The sequence below is a fragment of the Falco cherrug genome, unplaced genomic scaffold, assembly GCF_023634085.1.
Source record: "Falco cherrug isolate bFalChe1 unplaced genomic scaffold, bFalChe1.pri scaffold_58, whole genome shotgun sequence".
Lineage (NCBI taxonomy): Eukaryota > Metazoa > Chordata > Aves > Falconiformes > Falconidae > Falco > Falco cherrug.
This window is the reverse complement of record NW_026599496.1, coordinates 263,215-286,020: the sequence shown is the minus strand read 5'-3', so window position 1 is coordinate 286,020 and position 22,806 is coordinate 263,215. Positions and strand designations below refer to the sequence as shown.

The following is a 22,806-nucleotide window of genomic DNA, read 5'->3' as shown; positions in this document are numbered from 1 at the left end:
CCAGCGAAGCACTGCAGTGGGTGCTCCTTCATCTCCATCCGTCTCCCCCGAGCACCTCTACGGGCAACAAAGCCATCTGAGGGTGTTGGTGGGGTTGTCCATTAGTTGTGGCTGTAGCCTTGAGCCAGGAGGCTCCCCTGAGGGCTGCTAGCTTTCAAACCCCTCTTCTTAGCTTGTGAGTGTGGCGTAAAAGTACCTGCCGTGCCAGTGCAGGAGTGATAACCTGATCTGCTTGGGACCCCGTGGCTTGGGGTCAGCCCCTTGCTGAGCTGCTGCTGCTCTTCCTCCCCCAGTGCGTTGCTGCTCCTGCACTTACATGACAGTCTCTGCAAATATGTTGTTTGTTAAATGATCTGCTTGGTTTGTGTCTCCCCATGGCTGCAGGCGCTGTCGCAAGCTGCAGAAGCAGGAGGAGAATGAGAGGAATTCTTTTCTCAAGCAGCGCGCGGTGGACCCCACGCTCCAAGAACGCCTTGCCCTTCTCTCCCGTGCCTTCCAGAACCAGAGGGCAAAGGTGCAGGAAGACTCTATGCTTTTCTCTGATGATATTTTTGCCATTGAGCCAGTGGTAAGTGATAGCTGGGAACCTCCCTTCCTCCTCCTCCTCCTCCTCCTCCTCTTCCTCCTCCCTGAATGAGGTTGCTTGGCAGATCCCCACATCAGTGTCTTGATGTGCCGAGAGGGAAGACATGAGGTTTGTAGTGAGGCTGGGAGAGATTGTTGCAAAAAGCATTTCTAAACTGCGAGCTCCGGGCAGGCGCTGAGAGCCTGCCTAAAGCTGAGCTCTGCTGCAAGGGCTGTAAATTAAGGGCACTTCCTAAGTGTCCTGACAGTGTTCCGAGGTATCGATGATTATATATAAGGGCACTCCTTACACGTAGCGTATGGGGATTAACCATGAGTATTAGTTCACATACTGAAGAATGAAAAGGTCCTCTATGGAAAGGAGGGCAAGTTCAGCCCAAGTTTAATTGCGGCAAGACCAATCCCTTCATATAATCTGGACTTAGACCGTGCCTGAATCTCCCTCCCAGCATCGTCTGTGACCTGCACGCAAGGCTGGCGGGTTTAAACAGACTTTTTTGAGTTCTATTGCACGCTTAGAGAAAACTTTTTGCTTTTGTATTTATGCAAACAAAACCTCATGTCCTTCAATTAACTAGAGCCCTGATTCTGAGTATTTGTGTGGTCTGAGATGACGAGTGCCTGCTGTCTGAGCAGTGTAAAATCCCTTCTCATCTTGGAGCAAACCCTAGAACAATCTTAGCCTCTTCTTTCTTGTAAAATAGGTGAAACTATTGTTTTATTATTTATTTTTAAGGAAGGGGATCGTGTTCTCTTCTTGGTTGCTCCTATAGCCCGTACAAGGCTGAGAGCCCCCCATGTCAGCACAGCTGCAGTTTCACACCGCCGCAGCTGAGAGCAGCGTGATGTGACCAAGAGCCTGTGTCGGAGCAGCAGGGCTGTAGCAGGGAGTGGGAGCTGATCAGCTGAACATGAAGAGCATCCTGCAGTGTGTCAGCTGGTTTTGGAGCGTGTCCCAGGGCTCCTGCTGCGGTACAGCCGACTATACCTCCATAACGAGCTTAACCTGCTCTTGGGCTCCTGAAGTGCATTAGGGTGAGGTCCAGCAGCCTGGCTGCCCACTGAGTCCTGGTGCTCCCTGTAGCGCTGTACGGACCCAGAGTGTAGCCTGGCCTCATGCCTTGAGTGGAAACCTTTCCTAAATGGCTGTGTTGATGTTATAGTTTGCTCTAGGACTGAGCGTAAGTGGGCTGCTGCAGGAGCCTCTCCCCTTCTGTCCTGTCCAGCATTATCAATCTTGTGATTCCCATTAATTCCATGATCTATGGAACAATGAGTTTCACATTCAGAGTTTTGCTCGTGTCTGTCTTCCCCCCCGGCATACGGGTGTCTTCACATCAAATGTTAGTATTTTTTCCTCTTTATCAATGTAAAATCTAAGAATGCACTGCCGCCGACTTCCACAACCTTCTCCCCGGTGACAGCCCTGTAACTTTTAGCTTGGGCAGGCCCCTTCTGGCAGCGCCGTGTAAATCTGCTGGAGGGGCCCCGCCAGAGCCTGGACCTTGCTGCCTCGGACCTTCTGGCCAAAAGCGGCTGCTGCTCTTCCCACCTATCACCCTGGGAGCACCCTATAGAAAGAATCAAACCCTTGGAAGAAGCGGCTGGAGGTTCCCAGAGGTTAGGAGGCCGCTGGAGGGACGATAGCCTTGGAAAGGCTCTCTGGGCAGGGTGGCTTTGCAGGGTTTGTGCAGCAGCTTTGCTGTGTAAGCGGGCCGGTAGCTGCCAGGTGTTGCTCTCTGTGGAAGCTGCAGCGGGTTATTTCAGCCTGTATGGGGTTAACTTGTGGATGAAAATAATAACAAAAAAGGAGGCAGTGATTTTGGAATTAGCATGTGACCATGAACATTCTGAGCAGCCATCCAAGCCTGTGGGAGACAAGCTGTTGTGTAAGTCTGGCTTTCTGAGCGTGTCTCCGATTTGATTTATCGGAGATGTCGGCTGTATTTCTGTCACAGATGTGCTGGCCTTGGAGTTCATCGAATCCCAAAGTCAGCTAAACTCACTCAGCTGGAAAAGCGCGCTGTTGTTAGCAGATACGTATTCACCAGGCCAACGGTTCTTTTTAATTTTCTTCCTTTCCCGCTTAGCTTCGTTTTTGCTTATGAATTGTGTTACACTTGCTTCCATTAACGGGAGATGTATTGCCTCTGTCAGCCTCTGAGTAATAACCAAACTGCCCCGAAGCGTCCACAGGGCCAATATATCTGATGGCGGCACATAAAATAGACCAGTGAGTACCACTGGCTTGTGATCCAGCAGAGACGAGCAGCAAAAGAGTACTTTGTTAGATAGTTGACCTGAAAGACTGATACTGCTGCCTTAGGCTGCCAGAAGCTTGTTTTCTGGCCTCAGTGGAAGGAGAGATTTGGTTTGAAGGCTCAGGATGCGCTCTCCTTCCCCGCTTGGTGCCCCTCTAAGATGAAGACCTCAAGCATCGTCACTACTCTCAGCATTTCATTAACGTCCTTCCTCAGCACAGCAGCAGCGATGGTTTGTGTGGCGGGTGGTGCTGGTAAGCCTGGCAAGGCACAGTTTGTCGCGCAGGAGCCGAGCGAGGGCTGTCAGCAGCTCTCTGGGCAGAGGGCCCCAGCAGCTGGAGGATCTAAGGGCACCACTGGGCAGCTCAGCCCACGCAGTGCCCTTTAAGGAGGAGCGCAGAACGCCGGTGAGCCGGGGTGTGTGTTCAGCTACAGCTGTCAGGCTGGAAGCAAATGCAAGCAGCTGCCTAATGCACGCCCCCCCCCCCCCCCGCCCCCCCAGGGACTGCCTGCCCAGGGTGAGACCACTGAATTCAGTCTGTTAAACATACAGCGAGCAGCTGGGTGAGGAGCGCTGGTGAGTTATTAGACTCTAATTAGCCAAGCCAGGGAAATCCGTCATCTGAGTGTTTCTTCTCAGTGGCTCGGCTTAGGCAAGCTCCAGGTGTCGTAGCAGGGCTTATGTTGTTCGGAGCAGCACCCCAAAGGCTTTTATTCCTGTAAATTCAAGATTACTCTCTGGACGCTTTTGAGTCTGTGCAGCATCCCAGCAGGACCCGAGGGATCTGCTATCTCGTACGCTGACTGTGGGTTGCAGGCTGGTGTCCCCAGTTTGCTTCCTCAAGCGAGTGTGTTATCATCTAGTAATGCTTCATCTTCCTCCAGTTGCTTGCTGGGTAGAAACACAAAGTCCGTTTGATCTGGCAAAGTGTTTTCTCTAGGTTTTGAGAAAAATCCAGGTGACTTTATTGTTTCTTCTGTGTTCTTACGCTTGGTTTGTTGGAGTTGGAAACGGTTCTCTCTACCTGTTCTTCCCTCTGAGCAGGCTGTGCATTAGGGAATCATTGTAGCTGCAGCCCAGTAACTCAGCATGTCATAGCTCTTTAATTTTTGTGGGGGCTGGCCTCTGAGCTCTATGTGCTAAGTTGATGGGAAGTATTATAGTTGTTTAATATTTATGCTGTGGCAGTGCTGGAGGCTCCACTCAGTTCAAGATTCCCCTGGACAAAGCACGGAGAATACCCAGCAGCAAGCAGAATCAAGCTTTGTGCATAGAAAAATAACTGTTCTTCTTGTGGTCTTCCCAATTTTTTTCATTGCTTTAAAATATTATTACGGTTGTCAGAGATGCATATATTTATGCCAACAAATGGATGAAGAAGCATTTGTAGTGCTGGGGACTGAGGGGAATATCAGTGGTGCCTTTGTTGAAACCGGTCGCAAGAAGCAAGAGCCTTTAGAAGCCAGGGATGTCTCTGAAAACACATGACGAGGCTCCCTGGGACTGAGCACCAGTGCCAGGACTCTGAGAGAGGGGGAGAGAATGAAGACGCTGAGGAAGCAGCGGTTGCGCACACACTGGTACCATGGGCCGGAGTTAAATCCCGGAGCAAGAGCCTGGCAAGGAAAAGAGCTTGCTGGTTGCAGTAGGTGTGGAGCTGTAAGCAAATGCCATCTTTTCTTGTTTGAGCCTGTGTTCAGGGAAACAGGGATGTACGCACCTTGCAGAGAGGACTGGGCTGCATGTGACTCTCAGCTCCCTTCTCGGGTCATCCATCAGCTGGAAGAGCCTGCGAGCTGGCTCAGTGCTGGCGGCACAGGGCAGGAGGAGCCTGGTCTTCACTGCTCCCCAGGAGGGCTTGTTCTGCTTGGTGCCGAGTGCCCTGACTCACCAGAATCCATTAAAGAGTTACATGCACGTACAGGTTGAGGGTATAAGAGGCAGCACGTTTGTAACGAAGAGTGGAAAAATCCCTTTGACTTGCTGACTCTCTTCTGATCTGGGTAAAACATTCCCATGGCCATAGGGAGACAGGGATGCAAGGGAAGGGTTGGAGGAAAAGGTGCCTTGTGCTTAGATCAGCTGGTACTTCTGAAGAAATGCTTGATTTGCTGAAGCCAGCCAGTTGGGTTCCTTTATTAGAACCCTAATTAAGAAAAAAAAAAAAAGCCTTTACCAGGTGCTAGTAAAGGTAAGGGACTGACATTTTTTGCAGCTGCTTCCAAAGTCTTACAAACCTGGATAAGTGCTGTTTGCTTCTTGCTCTTCATTGGTGCTCTAAATAAAGGCTTACAGGGCTGTGGTTGAAAACAAGAAATGTAGTGTTTGAGGATAAATGGTTTGTTGTCTGCTTCTGTTTTAGGAGGGAGATGTCTGGCCAAATTCTTCAATTGAAATTAAGGTGATCTTCAAACCCCGAGAAGCCCGAGTCTATCAACAAACAGCCTACTGCGACATCTCAGGTACGGCTCCTTTCTCCTCCTCCTGCCACCCACCGCAAAGGCAGGGCACAAATACTCTTCCAGCCCCCTTGGTCCCCGTGGACTTGCTAGGAAGGGCCGGTGGTCAGCAGGGCAGCGCCGGCACCTTCCTGCTGTCCCTGTGGCTTCCAGCTGGTCTGTGCAGAGCCAGGGCTTAGGATGCCTGGCTCTGACCACTGATGGCTCTAGAGCAGCCAAAGCAGCGAGGGAATAAGCCTTCCTACCAGGCATTTGCTCTGCTGCAAGGTGTTTGTAAAGGCCAGAGAGCTACACCGCAGAAGAGCTTTGGTGGACGAGCACTGAGCCCCTGTAGACCTGCAAGATGAGCCTTGGATCCATGGATGCACTGTCAGGCTCCTGAGGCGGTAGGAGCTGAGTGAAACGTGCCCCCTGCCCCTGGGTCACCTCCCGCTCTCCAGGCGCTGCCAGACCGTAGGTGGCTGAGCCCCGCTGAGCGCAGGGTGTCTGTGAAAGTACCAGGCGTGTGCCGCTCTCCCTGCGTGGGACCAGTCACCTCGTGGCTCGAAGTCCGTGCTGCATCTGCGTAGTGTTGTACAGGGCTCGCTGCCCTCAGCAGGGTGAGCTCCCTGCCCAGGAAGCACAGTGCGAGCAGTCTGCTAGACAAGCTTTATGCTCCTCCTGGCTGACAGAAGTGCTGTCACGGCTTTTGCTGGGAGCGGTTATCACTGACCCACCGCGTTACGCTGCCTTTGCCCTTACAGAGGTGTGACGGCTTTGCTGTGCTGGCACGGGGCAGGGAATGCTTGCAGCAAGCTCCGTGGTTCAGGTTACCTTGTCCTTCCTCTCCGTCTGTGTGGTGCTGCTTGAGGTGGTTTTCAAGAGCGGGAGGTCCCTGTCAGATTTCCATCCAGGGAAATGATTTTCCCCATCTAAGAGGAAGGAGGTGCGAGGCCAGTGGTCCCCAGCAGCCAGGCTCCCGTTCTGGAGGGTGCTGAGATCACTAACCCAGCTGCTTTGATCCCGTCCTTACTGCTCCAAGCTGACGGATGCAAAGGCCATGAAACAGCTTTTTATTGATACGGTAACTGCGCAGGGTTCAGCAGGCTGCTGGGGTGCGGCTGTCAGCCGGCTGCTGGGCCTTGCTTGGGCTCTTGCTTCTCAGCTCCTGTGCGGTCATCTCTGATGGCAGCGATACAGACAGCAGGTTTTTATCTTTGGTTCTGTTTTGTGAGCTTTGTGCCTTCACTGAACGGATTTCAAAGCTTGTCTAAGTGCATGGGAAGGAATTCCGAAATTGTCTTTTATGCGCAGCATATCTTCTTCAGGGTGCAAAGTGATTGCTAAGTTATAAAGCAGCCCGAGGGCTCAGTTAGAAATGAGAAGCCAGCCCCGAAGTATATCTCCTGAGGGAAGAGAGGGGTCCTGTATCTTCTCGCGGAGCACCTAGTGCTGGTGCCACCCAGCCCGGAGTCAGGGACTGGCTCCGAGGCTGCCTGGAAAATCCAGGCGAACCGAAGGAATTCTGTACTGACATGGCAATCTCTCCCCAGGCCGTGAGACCAGGCTGCCCCTGCGCATCAAAGGGAGCGGCATAGGGCCCCAGCTGCGCTTCAGCTTTGACCAGCTGGACATCGGGAAGGTTTTTGTTGGATCAGCCCAGAGCTATGAGGTGAGCAGTGGGGTTTTCTGGGGTTGGGGTGGATCCTGATGGCTCCTGGGGCAGCGGTGAGCTTTGTGGGCCTGCGGGATTTCTGGCAACGCTGGCAGTTGTGAGCACGGAATATTTGACGTGAGTGAAATGTGGGAGTTTTTGCAGAATCTGGATAGTTTTGATGGGGTCTGAAGGGTGTGTCTGTTGTTCCCAAAGCCCCGATCCCTGCTTTTTGGCAACCTCCCTTTGAGACCAGCTGGGAGGCTTCATGCAGAAAAACCAGCCCTTGACACATGAAAGCAACACCGGGTCAAAAAGGTCAGGATCCAGAGGCTTTTGTTTCAGCCCTAGAATCACTGCACCCTGGTACCCTGGCGGTTAAAAAGCAGCTGGAACAAACGTGTTGTGTTCCAACTCGAGTCCGTTGCAAACACCTTTCAGTGAAGCGCATCCTCCTGGCTCCTGGCGCCGGAGGGAAGCCGGCCAGCCTCCCCGCACAGAGCTGCCCGCGCAGGCACCGGGAGCGCTTTCCCTGCTGACCAGCCTCCTGCCACCCTTCAGACCTGGTGCACCTCTGGCTCTGTGAACAGAGCAGAGCAGTTCTGGAAATGAAGCAGAGGAGCTTTCTACATGTTTCCCTCCCCCCACCCATGATGGCAAGTTTTCTGTCAAAAAAAACAAACCACCAAAACCCACACAAAGAAAAAAAACAACCCAAAAAAACCAAAACCCCCCCAAAAAACAAACCCCCAAAACCCCAAAAATCTAACCCCCCCAAAAAAATACAGCAACTGAAAGAGGTAGAAAATGAGGCAATACGTCGTGCCAGATGCTTTCAAAAGCTTGACTGTGGCAGGGAAGGACATGTTAAGGGGTTTTCTTACCAAAATCTTGTGCGCTCTATGCATTTTTAATGCTGATACTTTATGGAGTCTATTTATATAAATTATTTTTTTTCATTACTTGAGAAAATGTGAATGAGTAGATGATACTGTAGGTGCTGTATTGAGCAGCCAGACTGGAGGTGAACCTCAGCGCAGGATCCCTAAGTGCAATTTGTAACTAAGGTGTAAAACACATGAGTAGTTTTCCAGTTACCAGTGCAGAGTTGGAATAGGTGAATGTTTTCAACAGCAGCTGCAAAACTGGAAAATAAGGGCTGTATGTCTGCTTCTGTCTCAGTTTTTCTGACAGGTTTTGCGGGGACAGAAATTAGGGAAAAAACCTCCAGAGCCGGTAGTTGGGAGCGCAGAAATGGCAGGATGTCACCTGCAGCCATCGGAAACTGTAGAGCTTTGCTTTTGGGTAGGTCTGGTGACCAACAGCGTGCTGGTACTCACAGGCAGGTGTGGGCGCTCCTTGCTGAACGTGAAGAGAGCTGAATCTCACCAAGCGCCGCAGGATTGCGTCGCTTGTTGGAACAGTAAATAATGGTAAATTGGCAGATGATGGCTGTGAATATTTGTGAAAGAGAAATTTTTTAGACTAGGAGGAGCTGCTATGCACCTCACTCTCGCCCTTTCTTGACGTGTCTGGTTGAGCAAAGACAGAGAGACTCTCGGATGAAAGAAAAGAATAAAATGAGCCTCACTGACGTACCCTAGCAGAGTCGGGGAGTGCTGCTGAAGCTGGTTATAGGGCTGTCCCGAGGTATTTTCCACATCAGATGAGCTTGTTGGCGGCAATGGGAGCTGAATGTGTTTGCCCTTGGCGGGACTGGGCTCGTCTGGAGCAGAAGCAGTTAGGTGGCGATGTGCCAGTAATGCTGTGACCGCCCTTTGCTGCTCTTTGGGGCAGGTCTGCATCGCCTTGGTGATGCAAGTCCAAGCGGACTGCTCTGTGTCAGTGGAATAAGCCCAGGGTGACTCAGTTTCTGTGAAGTTATCGCTGTTCTGCATGCAAAAGCCCAAAGGCAGAACCTGTCCCGTTGTGTGTTCTTTAGCTTCAGCCAAGCAGCAACACGTGGCATCTTCTGCCTTTTATAGATGTCTAATTAGAGAAGAAATCAGCCTTCTGTAAGGAAGGAAGATTCCTCATGTATTTCCATTTTGATTTCTTGCTGCTGCAGGCGATCCTGTTTAACAAAGGAGTCATCGATGCCCCCTTCAGCTTGGTCCCTCCAGGGACGGCTCTGGGCTCCTGCTTCTCCTTCCACCCCCAGGAGGGCATCATTTCACCAGATGGCCTCCAAGTCCTCCGGATCTCCTTCAGTTCCACCATCCTGGGGCCATTCACAGAAGAATTCCGGTTCAGTGTGGGTGGGTCCCCTGAGCCTGTGACCTTGACTGTCAGGTGAGGAGGGTTCTAGGAGCCTGGTGGGCACATCTGTAGCCATCTCTGTGTAATCATCTCCCACCTACCTCATTTGGTGATGGAGCAGAGAAAAAAGGGTGTCGTCTAATGTCTTAGTCGAGCACGAGGGTGACGGGTTGGTTTGAAACCCACTGTGGTGCTGAGACCAGCTTTTCCCTGTCCCGGTGGTAACAAAAGCTGAATGCTTTGCAGTTCTTTTTAACCAAGCCAGTTCCTCCTCTGCCTTTGTCCTTACAGGGGCTGTGTCATTGGACCAACTCTCCATTTCAATGTACCTTCCCTCCACTTCGGGGATGTCTCCTTTGGTGAGTGTGCCCTGGGCTTGGACCGCAGGTCGGGAGGTCTGTGCCTTACTGAAATGAAGCACTTGAAGAGCGTCTGTCGCTTGTGTTCCTCCACAGCAGCCTTCAGGGTGTTAAAAGCAGGGCTGCCGCTTGCTCAGGTGGTGTTTTACTGTCGTGAGAGCAAATAGGGCCAAAGGAATAGCAAGCCAGTATTTTTCTGGTGCCCTCAGAGCCTGCTCAGCCCCAGCCTCCCATACCTTGGCGACAGAATGATGGCGAAAGCCTTTGTCCCAGAAGGGCCCAGGGGTTGGGGCTGCAGGAGAAGGGCGTTGGAGCCACACGCTAGCCTGTGGCTGCTCAGGGCGAACGCTCCTGCTGCAAGGCGAGGACACCACTTACCCACTTGACCTTTAGTGTGAGATGTTGATTTGTGCCGTGAGGGCTCCTGGTTATCTAAGCCCAGGCAGTAGCTCTGTGTTGGGCACTGATGTCCCCAGAGATGTGGGCTCCTTCTCCTTCCCCAGCTGAAGCGCTGACGGAGCGGGTGGCTGAGCCCCAGTGTCTCCATTGAAATGCAGATTCTGATTCTCCATCTCGAGTCTCACAAAAGGCTTTTTACTGAGATGATCTAAAGTTTAAATGTGAAATCAATTGCGGATTGATTGAAGGGCCGTTATCATTCTGCACCCTGGATGCCTCTGTGTTTTCATGATGTTTGTGGGCTTTTTAAAGTAAACTCATTACCTTCCCCGAGCCACTTCCCCCTCTCCCTGCATCACCGCTCTGCCACTGCTGTGTTTCCTTTTGAATAAATAAACCCACAAGAAATGCACCAGGCAGGAATACGGTTGTGTAATAGGAGATTCATCCTACTTAATCTGATTTCGTTAACAAGGCCTTTTCAGCTGAAGGCAGCTATTGTATTTTTGCTTCTTGTAACTGTGCTGCTGACTGTTGTCTGCCTCTGGCGACTTCGGTCCCATTTGGGGCTGTGCAGTCTGTGTGTGTCCTTTCTGTGCCCCCCCCACCCCCCGGCCGGAGTAATTGCTGGCGGTGGGCAATGCTCACTGCTGATGGGCACGGAGAAACATCTGCTGTGCCTGCAGGTGGTTTTCCTCCCTGTCTGTATGCAAATAGCGCTTGGTAAGCAGGGCATGGGAGGTGTCTCCTTCTGGCAGAGCTGGTGTCCGCTCCAGAGCAAGCTGCGGGCTGGTGTCCTGCCTCTGCAGCACATCCCCTGCCACCCAGTGTGGTTGTATCACTGGTTTTCCATTAGGGAAAGCAAGTGTCAGAGCTAAAGTGATGTCAGGTGTTGCGGGCAGTAATCAAAGGCAGCGAGGATGTGATGTCCCCATTTGTTAGGTAAGGCGAGACACGTTCCTGCTCGTTTCTAAGGAAGCGTCAGGTTTCCTGCAGTGGGGTGGGCTGAGTTGTCCTGTGCTCAGTCGTCCTGTGCTCAGTCTGGTTGCCCCGAAACAGGAGCTGCCTTAGGGATCCTGCCTAGGGAAGCTGCATCAGAGTGCTGTGCATCATGTTGTAGTGCCCAGTTTCGTCCTTCCTTGTTATTGAAGAGAAGCTACAGCAAGGAAAATCTGCTACTTTCATATATTGAAAACCAGGGGAATGTTCATGGAGTTAATGGGGAATTTTACAGGCTGAATTTTCAGGATAAATGGTCTGTCTGGATGCACGCTCGTCAGTGAGAAAGAGTTGGGGCTGGTTTGGGGGCAGGTGAGAGGGCTCCTCACAGTTAGAGGGAGACTTCTGCTCTTCAGCACCAACACCGCTGCCCATTGCCAAGGAAGCAAGCTCGGCCGTCGAGAGAAAAGGCAACTTCAGTCACAACTCGCTCCTCCCCGAGCTTCTCAGTTACCTGCCGTGCACATTGACAAGAGCTCAACTCCAAGCAGGGTTTTATCCTAACAGGAGAGTCGCAGCAGGAATCGCAGCGTAACTGGGGACTTAACTGGTATTTGTCTCACCTTCCCAGGCTTTCCTCACACCCTGTCGTGTCGCCTCACTAACACCTCCTTGGTGCCTGTGACTTTCAACCTTCGCATTCCTGGCGATGGCTCAGGACAGCGCAGCATCACCAGTTTTACTCAGATTTCAGACAACGCTTGCCTGTCCTGGAGGAAGGGAGCCCAACATCACGTCGAGCCAATGGAATTTACCATAATGCCTTGCAAAGGCACCATCCGCTCCCAAGGAGCCCTGGATATCCAGGTATGGGATGAGCCCAGCCATACGTGCTTCAACAGGTGGAGCTGCAGCGCTGCTGGCTTTGGGCATAACCGAGTAAGAGATGGGCTTTTGTTAGCTGGGGGACTCTGGGATGGAGCAGCGTTTTGTTTCCAGAGTCGTAAGCCAAGGATCACGTATCGTGTGGTCAAGCACAGAAGCCGTGCGTGTGTTTCTGAGCTGCTTAGAGCGATTTGTTTGATTTGAAGGGGGCCGAGGAAGGGTGAGGACGGAAGGTGGCTGTTGAAAAGAGAGATGCCATTGCCTAAAGCAGTTTGCTTTTCTTCCCGGTCTTATTTTTCCTCTCCTGTTGAGCAGGATGAGTTGCATTCACTGCAGCGGGGGCTGAGAAAGCTCCAGCAGCCATGAACAAACTGCACAGCTTTTGCTGGGCCACGTTTTGCCCTCAGCTTCCCAGTGTAAAGCTGAACTCGTTCTGGGAAAGTCAACAGATCTCCCCTGGGTTCCCGCTATTGTAGTTGAGATGAAAAATTGGTCCCTTAATACAGTGGTGAGTAGACCATGAGTTGTGCTTTGATTTAGCTTACACGTGCCCTGGTGTGCAAGGTGTATTTCACAGGTGGGGTTTGTCAGCAGAGTTTTGTTACTGGGAAAGGCAGTGGTCCACACGTGGAGCAGCAGCAGAAGCAAGGCAAAACGCTCCCTTTCCTTAGCGTGGAAGGAGAAGGGCAGGACACCACACGTGCGTGGCTGATGGCTTCTGGGAGTGCTGAAGTATTTGACGCTGCTCTTCTCCTCTACCAGGTCACCCTGTGTTCCAACACGGTGAGGCAATACGAGCTGGCGCTGGTGCTGGACGTGGATGGTGTTGGCCAGGAGGTGTTGGCGCTGCCTCTCACAGCCAGGTACCGGCGCTTTCCTTGCAGCTGGCCACCTTTCCCCGCGTAGCCAGGCCCAGCACGCTGCCTGGCGTGTGGTGTGCTGGCTGCCGCCCCAAAGGAGAAATGGTGCTTCATGAGCTGGTTCTGCCCAGCTCGCTGTGAGCACAGCCGTGCTTTGCCAGCGGCCCTGTTGAGAAGCACCTGTGCTCCGTGCTCAGGGCCATGCCTTTCTTGCTCTGTTTTGAAGGCAACAGTGCTTATATTCCTTGTTGGCCCGTCGTCTGGGACTTGAGGAGTAACGAATCTGCAAAGGGCTGCCCCTGCTTCTCCCTGCAAGCGGTGGGCTTGTGTTGGGTTGGCCCAAAATGCAGCATTTGTTTGGAAGGCGGCGAGCAGCCTGCTGAAAGCTGGGGTCTGGCTCAGTTAATGAAGGCGTGTGCAAATGGGAAAGGGGCTTACGGCAGGACTGGTGGGGGGAAACTAAAGGGGAAACTTGTCCTTGGTGTGGCAGGTGAGCTCAGCTCTCTCTGGTTCTCTTGAGCATGAACGTTCCCAGACTTAAGCCAAAAGCTGCTCTTGCTGCAGCCACGCTCAATGGCGTTGCGCCGCAGCGGGTGCCAGTTTAATGACGAGAGGGACACAGTTCTCTGGTGCTGTTCCCTCTCCCAGGCAGTCAGCCAGGCGGTGCCTGGGCTGCAATTTTGTAAAACGAGTGGGAATGGGAAAAGTCAGTGTGTGGGCTGGTGTGTGGAGGACCCAGGCAGCTGCAGGAGCTGGGAGAGGCTGGTCACCCACTGCGAGAGGCAGGCGGTGCTGGTGCCCTCCATCGCGGGGGCAAGCGGCTGAGGTTTCAGGCAGGGCGAGAGCGGTACGGGAGAGGAGGGAGTTGCTTTTACTGAGATGCTGGAGTCTTGTTTTTCTTGAGCTTTGGGGAGTGCTGGTCCTCAGCGGGAAGGCTCCCGCAGAGCTCGTGCCTTGCTGGGACTGTGGGAGGGTCCTTGCCGGCCTCCTGGGGCAAAGGAGGGGCAAAGCTTGATGAGAGAGCACTGGGGCAGGGCACTGGGCAGCCTCTGCCACGGGAGTCTGGGGCTGCCCCTCCTTTACGAGAGTCTGTTGATAAAAAAGAAGTTAGAGGTGATCGATTGCCGTAGAGGTAGGAAACGTCTATCTGGCAGAGACAAATGCCTTGTGTCTATTTCATGCTGTTTGGGGAGTGAACAACTTCTACATTCTCTGTGTCTCTAATTCCTTTTGGTCATCTCTTCACCCAGATGTGTGGTTCCTCCGCTGCACGTGCTCAGCCCTGTTCTGAGATTCGGACGGTGCTTTCTGAAATTCCCTTACGAGCGGACACTGACCCTTGTGAATGACAGTGATCTTCCAGGCTGCTATGGAGTCCTTCCTCAGGTTTGGCATTGCGTTCGCCTCCTGCCCTCCAACGTCGTTATCGAGGGGTTTATTAGGAAAAAAGGGGGTTTGGGGAAGACCTTGCTGTTTAGTGTTCAAACCTAAAGTTTTGCAGAGAACGGGAAGCTACCTGAATATGAACTTCAGGAGCGGTTTGAACTCTTTAGGAAGCAGTTTTGGTTCTAGTCTTTGGGGTGCTTTCATGCAGGAGAACTTTGAGGGTTGTGAAAAGCAGCTGCAAGGAGGCCGCCAGCACCGGAGTGGGGTGTTTGTGGGTGCAGCAGCTTTTGGACCCTGTGAGGATGCTACTTAGCCCCATATAAATCTTGCACCTTGCGTTGCGCTTCTCTGCTTTCTCCTAGGGATTTTTAAAAATGCGGGTGAATTTCCATTGTAGTAGATGTTAAGGAGCTTGAAGTTTCCTCAGATTCTGAGGTTCTGTCAAATTCTGACAATTGTCTTCTTTGATTCTGTCCCTTACAGGAGCACAAGGAGGATGCTGCTGTGTGGTACTCCAGCCCTGTGCCGTGTGGGATTATCCAGCCTCACAGCTCGGTGGAGATCCCGTTTACGCTGGAAGCCCAGGCGATGGGAAGGCAGGATACTATTGCTAGTGTCTCAGTGTTTGGGAATGAAAGATCCCCGCTGGTGAGTGCTAGGCGAGATGCGTGCCTTTGTGTGACTCATCTTGGTGGGGCATAAAGTGTACTGGGGTTCTGCCAGGGAAAAGGAGAAGGTCATAATATGTGGCTGGTGTGGACAAGGAAAGAAGGGATTCGTGGCATAAGTAACAGCTAATGCCTAGAGAAGGGTGGTGTCCTCGTAGGCGTCTGAGATGGGCGTGTGAAGCGGGATAACAAGCCCAGCCTGAAACCCAGAACAATTCCTGGGTCTCTCGCTCTCCTGCATCATTAGATGAGCAGCAACTGCTGCTTCATTAGAACTTTTGTTCAGGAGCACACAGGGACATTGCTGCATGCCGCTAAAGCAAGGGCGGTGTAGGAGGCCGTGCTGAAATGATGATTTCTGTAAAGCTGGATTTAAGCTTTCATGAAAGTCAGGTCCATCCCACCTGAGAAATATCCATCATATCTCTTTGCCAAAAGCCCCATCCAAAGATGCATGAGACTCCACGCTGCTTGCATCTGGAGTACAGACTGGTTTGGTTTTTTTTTTTTCCCTACCAAGCTTGGAAAGGGGTGAGGCGAAGCATTCCTGGACTAAAGCCTCCTACAAGACATTGGCATTCAGGCATGTACAGCAGCAACAACAAAGTGTAGGCAAGAGAATGTTGTATGTGGTGTCCTGGCTTCCACTGGCTGAAACAGAGAACAAATTTAGTTAATAATTTAATTTTAGAACCTTTTTAATTTAAAAGGAGATTAACTTTTGAAGCAGCTGTTTTAAAATGTCTTGTCCTCTCTCTGAGCACAGAAGAGGATATCAGAGGATTCCTGAGAACCTGAAGCTTTCTGTAACGGAAAGGAAGGCTGACATTTTGAAAGCAAATGCAGGGCTATAAACTTTTTATAAAATGAATTGAAACGATGATGCCAAATCCCCTGGATGCCACTGATCATCTCAACCCCGGCTGCTGGGGATGTGCATGTAAACCAGTCAACAGCAAGGCCAGGCAATGCAGGCTTTGCAGGGAAGTCTCACGTTTGACAAAACAGTTGCTCGCAGATAGAAGGCATGCTTCCCTGGAAGAGGAGGGTTTCTCCCCACTGGAATAGCCAGTTGTTTAAATGTCACCTGGTTTTTGAGCTGCAGGTCCCTTGAAAAGCTTTTACCCTTGGGCTAACAATTTATAAATTGAAAGTTGACCTTACCTTAATCTTTTCTATTTGGCCGTGAACGTGTCGATGTTTTGCCCAAAGGGCGAGCATTTCAGCTGGAGAATCGTAGCTGTCCCTAAAGAAAGGACTAGATGCATTGCGTTTTCTATAGGTCTGTCTTCTGGTTGCAGTGCAGTTCCAGTAGTTCCCTGGTAGCTGACGCACCCAAAGCTTTCTGGGCTGGCAGAAGAGCTGGCTGTCTTGTTACATGTCCTGCGCTGGTGGCAGATCCTACCCGTACGGCTGCAAGTCTGACCTTGGGAATCGCTGCAGCGTGTTCCAATAGAACTTCAAAGCTCGTTCTTGCCTTCGGCTGGGGTGCCCAGTGTCGATGCCTGGTCTTTACCGCCATTTCAGGCGGAACGTGGTACAGATCTTTCATCCAGGTTGTGCAGAGTCCCTCCACAGCTCTGTTGTCGGGTATTTTGTTTGCAGGTGACCGCGTGCCAGCTTCAGTCTGGTGTGTGTCATCTGCATGAAGGAGCTGGTAAATCCCAGCCCTGGCGTTACTGGTGGCAAGGCAGCCTCGTGTGCCGCAGGCAGGGGGTTTGGCAGCTGACCGCTGTCAGAATAAGCGGGCACTCGAGCACAGCTGTCCGCCAGGGTCAGATGCTCTTCGTTCCTAAGTGATCAAATGTGACATGACCTACCTGTTGACAAAGCCAGAGGTGCTGGGGGGTGGGGTGGGGTGGGGCGGTGGCTGGTGGCTGTTTCTGTAGCTGTGGCAATATTGCTGATGGCAGAGCTGCCATCTCTTCTTGCTGCCTTTCCCTGTGCCATGTTGCCTGTAACGCTGTTGCATGGCATTTTTCTTGTCCCTTTTAAGAACCCTGTAGACGAAGGGGTTGGGGTTTTTGAAGCCCTCTCCTTGGTGGTGAGGATGCGTCGTGTTAGTACACAGGCTGACAGAAGCCAGCTTGCCTGGGCATCCTCCAGATGTTGTTCTGCTCATTCCCAAAGAGCTCTGCCCTGCCTTTGCTGCTGCTGTCCCGCTGTCACCAGGAAGCTGAGCTGGCTGGCGAGGCGCAGCTCTTCCCTGCAGCTCCTCCTTCCTGGGAGCTTTGGGCAGCATCACCCAGACATGCATCGTCGTGCGTGGCTTCAGTTCCTTATTTTTGAGGCCCCAGCCTTGGTAGGTGATTTTTTTTGGTGCTTAGTTGCATGCATCAGTGGCCTGTCAAGGGATGAGCATTTCTGGATGCTGCTGCTTCTGGCTGAGTTAGGCTGGTGATTCTGACAGCTGTCAATACCACTTCCTTGAGCCAGACATCATTAAAGGTTGTACACGGTGGAGGCTGGTTTCTTTTTCGGTTAAATCGTACTCTGTGCCCTCCAGTGAATCATACAGCATCTGGTCAGCATTGGGAGTTTTATGCATTCACATCCTGTTGAAGTGTTGAGGTGTTTGGAACCAGTAAAATCCACAGCAAGACTGGACAAATTCTCCTTGTTTTTAATGATGTGGGAAGGTGGTTTAGCAAAGGGATCCGTGTTCCTCCTCCAGTAGTCTGTGCCAGTTCTGCAAGGAGAAAGCTTTTTGGGTCTGACTGTCAAGAGGAAAAACACGGCTTGAATGATGTAATGAATAATTAATGCCTGTTATTCATGTCATACCGGCAATGCACCTAGGCACACATCAGATGTGTGCAGTAACTTGCACGATCTCTGCTCTGAAGAGCCTGCTTCGCTTCTGGCTTGTGCTGGTTTTCAGAGGTGCATTTTTGGGAATGTCAAAGAAGTAACCGTCCAAGTGTCACTGTGCAGCAGCAGTGGTCAGGGAGGTTTGGGGCTCGGCTGAGCAGCAGAAGGAGCGGGAGCAGGCACAAGGCAGAGAAAGGAGAGCTAACTGTGGAGGAGGTCTGGAAAGGAGAGCGTGGGACCCAGGGTTTCTCTGTCCCCTGAGAACGGGAGCTTGTGGCTTTCAGATGGGATCGCTCCCGAGCCTGCACTTGCCCCAGGCCTTCTGTTTCAGCCTTGCAACACTGAAAACTTCCAACAGCCATACTTATCGCCCCGTCGAGGAGGAACCTTAGAGCTGTCTCATATTTTTTAACTTCCCCTGCTTCTCTTTTTTCTTTCCTACCTGCTTCCTGGAGCAGAATGTGTCTTTAGTGAGCGTTGGAGAAGAACCGGTTGTCTATGTGCATCCGAGGGAGATAAATTTCGGCAGTATTCAAGTTCTACAAGATGCGTCCAAAAGTCTCCACCTCTCCAATCAGGCTGTCATCCCTGCATCCTTCTGTGTAGAGATGGTAAGTATCTGTGGGGCTGTTTCCCAATGAAAATTGACTGGTCTGTAGCAGCCTGTGGCTTGATTTTTACATGCACCGTTTCCATATTGCTGTCTCGGAGAGAAAGCAAGGCATTCCGTCCCAACGCAGCGAGAGAAGCCTGGCTCTGGGGGCAGTTTTAGCTGGGGCACCCCTCAGTAAAGTAGACAGCTTGCATAGACGCTTGTGCAGAAAGGAGTCTGGATCATCTTTACAAGTTTTCCCTTTGTTTTCTGGAGGGTATTTAACGGAGAGTCGTGTCTTTGGAACTCTGAGATCAAGAGGCCCCTGTGGCCCTTTGCTCCTGGAAGGGCATGGATTTCCCGACACTTTCCCCATTAGGTCTGCGTTTGCTTTGTGTCAGACTGCTGTTTGTGACAGTCTGGGGTGTGAAGTTTGTCCTCAGCCTGCTTGTGGTGAGGTGAGTTTCACACCTGCTGGGGGCCCAACCAGCTGTGGTGTTGCACAAACATGTAACGGTAAGGGTTGTGTAGCTACAGGGTCTGTGGGCTCCGTCGCGTTGCAGAGCATCTCCGGGGGCCAGCCGCAGGGAAAGGCCGTTGAACTGATGGAGGCCGCAGCTGACAAGCTGCGTGGCAGGTGGCAGGAGGCGGTTGGGTTGCTGCCCTGGCGGGGGGGGGCAGGGCTGGTGCAGCCAGGGAGGGCTCCGTGTGGAGGCTGGGTGGGATGTGCCGCTCACTGGAGGTGGGATCTGTGAGGGGCTTAAAAACAGGGTTGGGGGGAGGTTTGTTCTGCTCCACGCTAGGTGGGTTGGATTTGTGGAGCTGGTTCACCCAGGCCTGGCTCTGTGGGCTTGGTTGGGTCTGCGGGTAAAGCATCAGGCAGCGTGCGAGAGGCCAGGCTCAGCCTCCTGGGCCAAGGAGGAGGGGGACGAATTTCCTCCTTGCTGCTTTTCCAGCTGTTTGGGGGACAAAGGTAACCTCCAAGTGGGGGAGGGATTCCCAGGGCAGCTTTCTTTGAATCCACCATGAAAACCCGCTTTCCATCTGTGGTGAGAGCAAGCCACCAGGGATGGCTGGTACTGGTGTTGAAATGATGGGTTTGCATGCCTGTCGCAGGCAGTGACCCGCAGAGCTGTTCGGGTCCTGCTGCCCCGGTGCAATGCCTCCCTCCTGCCCGGGCAGCTCGCGGTGTAGCCGGGGGGCTTGCAGGGTACATCTGCCCCTCCGTTGCCTCAGGGCCCTAACCCATGGGACTGGGCAATAAAGCCTGTCGTGCTTCACCGCCATCTCTGCCAGTCCTGGGGCTGATCAGTCACTAGAGCAGTAATACGAGGCGGCTCAGGGACGGTTTCTTTGCCTGCAATAAAGACGGGCTCTGCTTGAGCAGTGGCTTGGACCAGATGATCTCCAGAGGTCTCGCCAGCCCCAGCCGCTCTGTGACTCTGTGTGTGTGATGATCCCCCCTGCTGACTCCACGGGGCCGAGTTCCCCCATGGTGAGCATCTCTGCTTTTCAGGGCAGCTGCTGCTCTCATGGAGACGTGCCAGGAGGCAGGTCCTGGGAACCTGCTCCATCAGCCGCTTCACCAAAGGCTCTTCAGACAGACTCCGGGCACGGTGCTGCTGAGGCTGCCTGATGGGAGCAGCGCGGGCGTGGGCAGGATGTGCCCGAGCTGCGCCCTGGCCCTCAGCAGCTGCCTGCTCTGCTGCTCTTTTGCTGCCCCAGTTGAGGTTTTGCCCTTGGCTGCCTTACGCTGCCTGGCAGCTCCTTGACGGGAAGCAGAGGGGACTGAATAATTGTGGAGATAAAGCCTGGGATGCAGTCGGGCGTCAGGGTGACGCGCACGTGTCCACCTGAGAGCGGAGCAGGCTGGGCTGTGCCTTAGCCCAGCTGATGGGTGACACGGGCATCCTTCATTCCCCCGTGTCCCTGAACCCAAGCCTTGTGTCCTGTAAAGCGCCAAAGCCACTGCTTTGATTCCTGCTTGGAGGTTGCTGCAGGGGGGTGAGCCGTCATTTCCCTGTCTCCCATTTGTTGGCCAGTCTGCAAACGGTGGCTGTGAGGCTCAGAGATCATGGTCTCCACTTGAAAGAGCAAGTTATTGACTGAAATTTTCGCAGGAGCGTTGCATCGGGAATGTTATGCACACTGACCGGCAGCTTGACAAACTGAATGAGGTTAATTGAAGGGGCAGCAACAGGGCAAACGAAAGGCTGGTGTCTTGTTTGAAACAGAAAAGGAAGATGCTGTAATGCAGATGGCCGTGCTGCCACCCCGATGGTACTCTTAACCGTCGAGTGAAAATTGCTCTTCCTGTTAAGGCAAGCTTGCTGCTCGCTTTGGGGGAGACAAGATCATTACCTGAGCAAGCCAGGATGATTTGTGGTGAACTTCACTTTGGGACAGTGACTTCAGGAATTACTTGCAGTTCCCCTCAGGCACCAGCTTCCCTGTACCCCTCTCCTCTCTGCTGGGTGAGTTGTGTCTGTTCTGTTCTCAGTTGCAGGGAGCAGCAGGGAGCATCTCTGCCACCAGAAGAAAATAAATAAAACCCCGCCAAATCTGTGTGTTGAGATGGGGCTTTTTGGGTGGGAAGAGGGTTGTAGGGACTGCATACCTGCGTCCTCGGTTGGCTTATCCCTGCTTGCCAGGGTGTCTGCAGATCTGCGACCCTTGGGACCAGTGTGTCATCCTGTGCTCACCCAGTGAATCCTGTGTCTGTCAGGTGTGCTTTTCCCTGTCAGATTGCTTTCCCAGCTGCCAGGCAGCCCAGCCTGCTAGGGAATCCTCTGGATCCAGCGAGGGGGGGATTTGTGTCTGCCTTGGGTAAAAAAAGACTGGAGCAATGGATCAACATGAAGGAGCTGTTGCAGCTTAGCTGGGGGCTGATGTAACCTGCTGATAAAAGTGGCTGTTTCTCCTCCTTGCTCCGCTGTCATCTTCTTTTCCTGCCTCCCTAAGTGCCTGATTTTTGCCATATTGACAAGTGCCAAAGGCTTGTTATGGATAGATGGAAGTGTTTGCTCTCCCTGCAGAAAGGAAAAAGCATCGTTCTTAGATCATTTCCTACTTGTTCTTTGTCATGCTGTCTTCTCAGGGATCTTTTGTGTGACTGCTAAGGTTGACATCTCTTGGCATCACAGAAGGCAGCTGCGTATCACGTCTCTGTGATCAGGAAAGAAAAGACAGGCCTAGGGTGTAATTTTTCTTAATCAGTGGCAGCTTTCTTCTGCCTGCATAACCCCCGTGCTGGGTCTGTTATGTGCTACCGCAGGGTGGCAAATGGTTTCCCAGTGCCTTGTAACGAGGAGGAGACAGAAAAGCTTCCTTGGGGTTTCCTCTTCTCATGACAGTCGTAATGCGGGGTCCTGTCTCCTTCAGCCTGAGCCCTGAGCTCCCGGATCCAGAGCCCTGTGCTCCAGGTGAAGCTCGCTGCTGCCTGGTTTCCAGCAGTGCTTGTACAGCCAGCTGGGTTGTCTTCAGGAGGGTGCCTGGTGGCTCAGTGCAGATCCCCGTCTGCGTTCCCGGGGATGAGCTGCTGCCACATTCAACTGGAGCTGACCTTGCAGCATAGACCAAGATTTCGTTGGTTGGTTGGTTTTTTTTTTAAAAAAAAAAAAAAAAAAAAAAAGCTGTACCTGGTTATCTTGTCACTGGGATTCGCTGTGGATAACTCCATGGATTTTTCAGGCAGCGTATAAAGGCTCTTGGTCAGGTGCGGTGTAAGCAAGGGCAGAACACGCAGTTCCTATACTCTGCTCCCCTGTAGTGCAGGATTTGTTTCATTTACTAATTTCATTGCTTATTCCCTCAAGCTTTTGATGACATTGCTTTTATTAATGAAATGGCCATATGGAAAGACCGCAAAACACGGAGATAAACTTCCAAACAGTGCTGATGCTGCTTTAGTGACTCTGTTTCTGGGTCTGGCTGACGGGCGATTCTGTTGCTCTCTGAGCAAACCGTGCAGGTTGCGGGCAGTGAAGGCTTTGAAGAGCACATCAGCATTGTCTGCAGTTCTCCCCAGCTACTCTCGCTGAAGTCGGAGCAGACTTCAATCAGCAAGAGGATGGTTTTCAAATCTACTGTAAATCACTCCCCCTGCCCCCAAAGCAGCTGAATAATTGGCCAGCCTGTCAGTGTTTGCTCATAGTGAGACAGAGGCAGACAGTGCTGCGCCCTTCTCATGATATCTGCAGTGCTGTTTAGAAATTAGGATTAAATTAACTTTCCAGGGTACGGGCAGCACTAGCCCTGCATATGTGGCCTCTTCCAAGGTGAGCAGAAGTTTTGAAGATGGATAGGCTTAACTCTTTCCTGAGCTGTCCCACCAGAGCCTCATGGTGCTCCAAAAGCTCACCTTTAGAATGAAACCCTTGGTTTGGCTTTAAAGGCTGTGTTTTGCTTATACACAGCAGTACCAGTTTGTGCATTTCCACCCAGTTTGGTTTTGCCGGAGCCCTTTGTTGTAGCTGACAGGGCCTGGAAACACACAGCATCAGTCGTGAACAGGGCTCGTGGCCAGGAGCGTCCAGTCTCATGCTGGTGAGGGGTTGTACCAAAAGCTGAGGAAGGTAGAAGGCTGTGTCCCTCCCAGTGTCACTCAGGCTTAGGTCCGGGGCACGTGGGCCTTAAAAGGGGGAGCAAAGGTTTGGAGGAGACCTTGGAAAAGGTGCCTGAAACCTGGCCTCAGGGAAGAGTTTGGATTT

The 22,806-nt window shown here is 52.2% G+C and overlaps 1 pseudogene; it reads left to right on the top strand.

Moving 5' to 3' along the window:
• LOC129735195 (hydrocephalus-inducing protein homolog) overlaps positions 1–22,806 on the top strand; it is a 99,208-nt pseudogene that overhangs the window by 24,339 nt on the left and 52,063 nt on the right.